This window comes from Mustelus asterias, chromosome 1 (assembly GCF_964213995.1).
Source record: "Mustelus asterias chromosome 1, sMusAst1.hap1.1, whole genome shotgun sequence".
In the NCBI taxonomy this organism is placed as follows: Eukaryota; Metazoa; Chordata; class Chondrichthyes; order Carcharhiniformes; family Triakidae; genus Mustelus; species Mustelus asterias.
In genome coordinates this window covers 56,768,701-56,776,200 of record NC_135801.1, presented here as the reverse complement: position 1 = coordinate 56,776,200, position 7,500 = coordinate 56,768,701, and the positions used below count along the sequence as shown (strand labels likewise).

Sequence of the window (7,500 nt, the reverse complement as noted above, 5' to 3'; positions counted from 1 at the left end):
TTTTGACACTTTAATGTTTAGTAACCAAAAACATTCTATGAATATTCTCCTTCATTGCAGCCATTTATAAACCTTGTGCCAAAATATCTCAACAAGTGAGAAATTTATTTACACCTCTTTATTAACAAGGTTAGTTACAGAAAGCCAATAATGCATTTAGCAACTATTATCATTTTTCATTTGTTTTCTGTCATTCTAATAAAACAAAACATATGACACCAGAGAAACTTGTTGGTAAGAGATTAAAGGTGATAGGAATTTGGAAATTTGTTGAAATGTAACTTTTATGTTTTGGATAAATAAAGATTTGATTTGATAATGGTGGATTTTTTGAAGAAAATTACCTTTCTACTTATGAAAACAGAAATGCTTAAAATTCACAGGTCAGTTAGCATGTACGGAGAAGGAAACAGTAAATGTTTCAACTCGACTTTTCATCAGAACCGAAAGAAGTTGGGAATATAAACTGTAATCAGTCCAACTTTTTTGTTTGTTGTATGCAACCTGTTGTATGTTCTGTATTGCTGCAGCTTAGTGGGAACATTGGATATAGCAGGTTTTAAATAAATTAAGTGGAGATGGCGGTGGGGAGGAAAAGGGAAATCTGATGGGTTGGAAAGCAGGACTGATTAAATAGAAAATGGGATGAGTGAAGAAAGGGTGGTTCTAGAAGAGTTTAAATTGCAACAGCAGAACTGTTATGAACATTTGCTTTTGGGGCAAAAAGTGAGATCTATGCATATGGCATGAAGTTATTGAAATCAGGGTGTCAGGTTATAAGATGCCTAATCAAAACATAAGCTGTTTCGTGAGATGCTGTTGAGCTTCATTGGAACGGTTTAGGGAGGACAGAGAGGTCAGATGGGAATGGATGGAGAAATAGCAAGCGTTCAGAAATTCAGGGTCACGCTTGCAGAATGGAGGTGATTAGCAAAATGATCACCCAATCTGTTTTTATGAAATTTTCACAATTTTTGAAGATACCTTGGATTAACTTTCATACAGTTTACAGCATGAGATCATTTGGTCTATAGAATCTCTGTTGGTGTTAGCTCTTCATCTAGAGTTGCCATTTCCATAGAATCCTGGCAATACAGAAAGAGGGCATTCAGCCCATCGAGTCTGCATTTTACCCAGGCCCACCTCCCTGCCCTATCTCTAAAACCCCAAGCATTTACCATGGCCACTTCACTTAATCTGTACATCTTTGGACTGTGGGGAGAAATCGGAGAACTGGTTTCCCTGCTTTTTTCCTATTTCCCTGCTTTTCTCTATCTTAAAATATGCTGAATTTCTTCATAATAATATTGGGGAGGCACAGTGGTTAGCACTGTTACCTCACAGCGCTAAGGACCCAAGCTTGATTTCCAGAGTTGTGGAGTCTGCACGTTCTCCCCATGTCTGCTTGGGTTTCCTCCTGGTGCTCCAGTTTCCTCCCACAGTCCTAAAGATGTGCTGTTTAGGTGCATTGGCCATGCTAAATTCTCCCTCAGTGTACCTGAACAGGTGCCGGAGTGTGGCAACTAGGGGATTTTCACAATAACTTCATTGCAGTGTTAATGTAAGCCTACATGTGACACTAGTAAATAAACTTCTTAAAAACTGAGAGTTCTCTGTCGATGTAAAGTAGTAAAGAGTTCCATTTTCTAATAACCCAACTAGATTTATTTTTAACCATCTCTGTTGCAGTAAAAGGAATACACGTTTTTGAGCTGCTTTCCATACCTGCAGCCTCTCATTTCTGGCATTTTACATGTGCATCTTTAATCTTTCAAATTTCCATTTATGACTTTGTAGACCTCAGCAATCTCTTGTAGCTTATACAAATGACTATTTCTGTGTGATTAAAACACATCCTTTAAGATGTTAGCTTAAATCCAACTGTGTTGATGTGATGAATGGCTATGTGCTGGTTGTGATTGTCATATCAAAAACAGGTTGGGGCATTTTCAACACACAGAAAATCCTGGAATAACTCAGCAGGTCTGACAGCATCTGTGGAGAGAGAATAGAGCCAATGTTTTGAGTCAGGATGACCCTTCGTCAGAGCTGTTTTTGTTTCCGATTCCAGCATTTGCAGTATTTTGCCTTTATCTGGGAATTTTCAATATAACTCCGAGTGCAGCATATGATTTAAAAGAAAACAAACAAATAATGTAACAATTCTTTTTAAATGGCATTTGGACACATCATTTGGCAGGATAGAAAATGTTCCTGATGGCTGAATGGATCAATGCACTGCAGTGTACAACCGAGTTAGTCAGAACTGGAACACTCCAGATTTGATCTCCAATCTGTGCTGAATTAAATGATTTCAGCAATAGCTCCTAGCTTAGGTAGGGAGAGCAAAATTTGAATGAAGTACATGCTCCAGATTGGGAATTATCTGGAAGCTTGGGTGATTGGTTTGGGCTTGCGTATGATGCCCTCCACAGTCAAATAGCTTGTTTACCTTCATTGTCTAATTTTACAAAACAAATGGCCATTTGGATGAATTGCAGGCAGGAGAAGTGACAGGACACAGGTCGGAGTGTGTTCCAGGATTTCTTGGACCTTTCAGAAGAAGGGGAGAGTAAACTGGGGAAATTACACTGTGGCATGATAGAATCATAGAAATCCTACAGTGCAGAAGGAGGCCATTCGGCCCATCGAGTCTGCACCAACCACAATCCCACCCAGGCCCTACCCCCATATCCCTACATATTTACCCGCTAACCTACGCATCTCAGGGCACTAAGGGACAATTTTAGCATGGCCAATCAATCTAACAAGCACATCTTTGGACTGTGGGAGGAAACCGGAGGAAACCCACGCAGACACGAGGAGATTGTGCAAACTCCACACAGACAGTGACCCAAGTCGGGAATCGAACCCAGGTCCCTGGAGCTGTGAAGTAGCAGTGCTAACCACTGTGCTACCGTGCCGCCCAGGCACTACTCTACCAGCTGAGCTGCACACAATGTTGCTAGATAACATAATATTTAATTTGCCAGCCCTCATGCCCTTTACACAAAAAAGTAAATATGATAACCCAATGTCCTTTTCTGTCGTCCATGCTTTCTGTGGGTTCTGCTTAAATTCTCTCTAAATAGAATACTTTTTTTTGAATTGTTGGTGAAATACCACACCCCTTAAGCAATGGAATGTTCATTTTATTTTGACAATGACATTAAGTCATTAGTTAATTTACTGATCGACAGCAGACTTCCTGTGATACTTTCTAATGTGTAACCTTACTTGATCGCTGTACAGAAGGAAGTGTATAGGAAATAAAATGAAGTTAAGACTTGTCATCTCAATATTCATAAAACTCCATTGTAATCCCATGAAACCAATAAAAGAGCTAGTGCCTTTTTTAAAACCACTTTTGGATCTGCGGGGTTTACAGAGGGAGGGGGGGTCAAGGGTCATTGTACTAATAAGAGTGTTTGGGATGTCTGCTGCCACAAAACAAAATGGAAACTTGATTGATAGCTAGAGGGCTGAAGGGAGAGAGTAACAGAGAAAGCAAAGGTCACAGAGCCATTTCCCCTCTTTGCATATATAATAACCTGCATGGTATAGGTAGCAAAATGTAGATATTGTGGATCAATATGACATATGCTGTACACATTTGGAGCAGTAATAAGACACGCAAACACAGTTTATAGTAACATTAAGAAGTTGAGCAATTGTAGATAAAGTGGACAATATGAGTGTAGATAATGATTAAGATGGATGATTAATATAGTGCTCAATCTATCTATAATAGAAAATATAAGCAATGTGATGATAGCCTAGCAGTTTAATTAGGCTTCTCTAATTGATTTTAAGAAAATTCAATCAATTAATTAATTTGAAATTTGGATTCTTTATTTTTTTAAAAAGGTACATTTTCATCCTTGGTAATAAAATGGTGTTTACTAAAACACAGTTTGGTTGGATATTTTTTCCCAAAAGATTTATAATTTGTTATTAAAATAAAATTATATACCTTTCACTTTTATTCTCAAAGTCCACTTTTGGAATATATAAATAGCTAAACTAATATATGTGGTCTGAACTGTATTTATATTGGTTGACTCAGTGGTCGATTCTGAGGTAATTTCCTATTCATATTTACAATGATTTGCAGTATTTTAAATGTGTGAGTACTTTATTGCATGGCTTTCCCCAACACTGATTAATTGCTCAAAAGATATGGCAGAGAAAGAGGCCATTCGGCCATTGTGTTAGTTATAAAAGAGCTCAGCAAGCCAATCCCACTTTCAACTCTTGGTCTGTGGCCCTGAAGCTTACAGCGAGCACCCCAAAAACATATCCAAGTGCTTAAATGTAATGAGGGGTTCTGCCTCTGTCTCCCTTTTAGGCAGAGTTTCAGATGACCACCATTCTCTGGGTGAAAACATTTCTCTTCAACTCCCCTCTAATTCTTTTGCTAATTATTTTGAATCTGATTAAGCTCCTTGATTATTGATTCCTCTGGTGAGAGAAATGAATTATATTATTCCCTCAATACGCCTCAATTAAATTTCCACTTGGCCCCTTCTGTTCCAAAGAAAACAACCCACAGAATGCCTGAATCGCAGAATTATTACAGCGCAGAAAGAGGCTATTGGGCTCATCATAGCTGTATTGGCTCTCCAAATCACCAATCACTTAATACCATTCTCCCACCTTCCCCGTAACCCGGAATGTTCTTCCTCTTCAACTAACAGTCTAATTCTCTTTTGAATCCCTTGATTGAACCAGCCTCCTCCACACGCTTAGGCAACACATTTCAGATCTTAACTGCTCACTGTGAATTTTTGTTTTGTTATACTTTATTTGTCAATCACTTAAATTGGTGCCCTCTTGTTCTTAATCATTTCATGAATGGGAGCAATTAATACCTCTGAAATCTCCTTTGTCTTCTCTTCAAGGAAAATACCTTAAGGGCCTCATCCCTAGAACTATTTTCATGAATCTCCTCTCTCCAATACCTTCACATCCTTCTTAAATTGTGGCACCCAGAACAGACCACAGTACTCCAGCTGAGGCTGAACCAGTGTCAAATACCAGTTCAACGTAATCTCCTTGCTCTTGTATTCAATGCCCCTACTTATATGACCTAGTCTGTGGTTTCCTTATTAATTGCTCTCTCAATCTGTCATTGAATCATAGAATAACCATAGAATTGTTACAGCACAGAAGGCGACCATTTGGTCCATCATGTCTGTGCTGGATCTCCTAACGCATGGAACAATTGACACACTACCCCCTCCCCACATCCCTGCACATTTCTCCCTTTCAGATGGCCTATCCAATTTTTCATTATAGTTAAAATTCTTCATTTCTGGCAACATGCTCGTAAATATCCCCTCTATTCTCTCTGGTGCGATCACGTCCTGCCTGTAATGCGATCAGAAATGGAACAGAGTACTTTAGCTGTGATCTAATTAGTGTTTTATACAGTTCCAGCATTAACCTCCCTATTCTTACCTCTGTTAGCCAAGATATAGAATACAAGTGTTCCATATGCTTCCTCAACCACCTTATGTACCAGTTCTGCCACCTTCAAGGATCTGTGGATATGCACACCAAGATCCCCTGTTCCTCTCTATCTTCCATTATGTATTCCCTTTGCCTTGTTTGCCTTCCTCGAATACATTATTTCTCATGATTGAATTCCATTTGCCAATTTTCTGCCCACTTCCTGAATCCTAGATCTTTCTTTCTCACTATCAACCGCATATTTTTCAACCTCCATTTTTGTAAAGAAGCCAATACTTCAAAGCTCAATTTATTACACCGTTACTTGCTGAACGGACGAAAGAACATTATCACCACACTTTATAATGATCTAACAGCCAGAAAAATTAAATATACCAGGATAGTTTATTTAGTGCCACTCATGTTCTGAGTCATTCATGATCATTTACTGGGATGGCTCAGGGAAGAGTGTTCAGTCACCTGAAGAACCTTTGTCACTGGGGTAGTTATGGTAGCAAAGAAAAATAGACACCTTGTATTTAGGAACTGTGTGGTGCAATGTCAGTTTGTTATGTAGCATGGTTCACTTTTTTATTAATTTGTTGTAATTTTAAAAAAAAATCTCCTTTAATAGTTTGGCTGAAACATTTGGTGATTTCTCAGTTCAAGCTTTTGCGTTTTTTAATGGATAGCAAAGTGGTATTGTGTACCAATACATTAGTCAGTGGATATTTGCAGCTCTGAAAGAAGTGATCAGCTTTTTAAAAATTTAACACTGGCAAATTGAAATTACAGTGTATTTTTGAGAGTCACGTTTCTATAACTGTTGAACTTTGCAAAAGTACTGACTAGATATGGATCTCTACAATATCTAGCAAAGCATGCGGGTGATGTATGCATATAGTTAGGAGGAATTTCTTAAATGTTAAATAATATTTTGCTTACCAAGAATGTTTTTCCATGGTTTTGATTTGCAAAAGCAAGATACTTTCAATTTATATTGTACATGGGTGGTACAGTGGTTAGCACTGCTGCCTCACAGCACCAGGGACCCGGGTTCAATTCCAGCCTCGGGTTGCTGTCTGTGTGGAGTTTATACGTTCTCTCTGTGTCTGCGTGGATTTCCTCTGGGTGCTCTGGTTTCCTCCCACATGCCAAAGATGTGCGGGTTAGGTGGATTGACCTTGTTACATTGCCCTGTAGTGTCAGGGGAATTAGCAGGGTAAATTCGTGAGGTGGGATTATGGTCAGTGCAGACTTGATGGGCCGAATGACCTCCTTCTGCACTGTCGGGATTCGATGATTTCATGATTCTGAGACACCCCAAAGTGCTTCAAAAGTATGACATTGGCCGTGAACTACAGTCATTGTTGCAACATAGGAAAATGCAGAAGGCAGTTTGCATGCAGCAAGGTTGCACAAGCAGCAATTAAATAAAAGACCAGGTAATCTGTTTCAGTGATGTTGGCCAAGATACTTGGGAACTCCTCTTTTTGAATATTGCAAAAGGCGCTCTTTCACATTCACCTAGAAGGGCAGACAGAGTTTTGGCTTTATCATCTCATTGGAAAAATGGCAGCTATGACGATGAAAAACTCACTCAGTGCTGAAACTGAAGTTTCAGCCTAGATTATGTCTTGAAGTCTGTGGAGTGGTATTGAATTTATGACCTTATGACTTGGAGGTGCGAGTGCTACCAGTGAGCTAATGCTGACACCAGAGAATTGTCTTGAAAATGGAAGAACAGCTGGGTTTATGTCAAAACAGAATTGGTCTTAGTTATTGCATGCCAAAAGGAGATGCTGTTGATAACTTATTTACATTAGTCTTTGAAAGCCAGCAAAAGCAATGAAGAAACTATTAATGTTCTGCCTGTATGTTTTATGGTAGAGCAAAGTGAGGCTAATTGAAATGTTCTGAAATACTTTTTATAGGAATAGGGTCCTTTAAAGATATAGGTTGACCTGGTTTATTTAAGTTCTATTTTTTGTATCTGTACTACTCTAATTTCAAACTCTTGAATAATTTCAACATTACATTTTAATTAAA

The 7,500-nt window shown here is 38.7% G+C and overlaps 1 protein-coding gene across 1 annotated transcript in view; it reads left to right on the top strand.

The window, feature by feature from the left end:
• The window catches only part of lrba (LPS-responsive vesicle trafficking, beach and anchor containing), a 901,160-nt gene that overhangs the window by 286,400 nt on the left and 607,260 nt on the right, over positions 1 to 7,500 (top strand). The window lies entirely within an intron of this gene.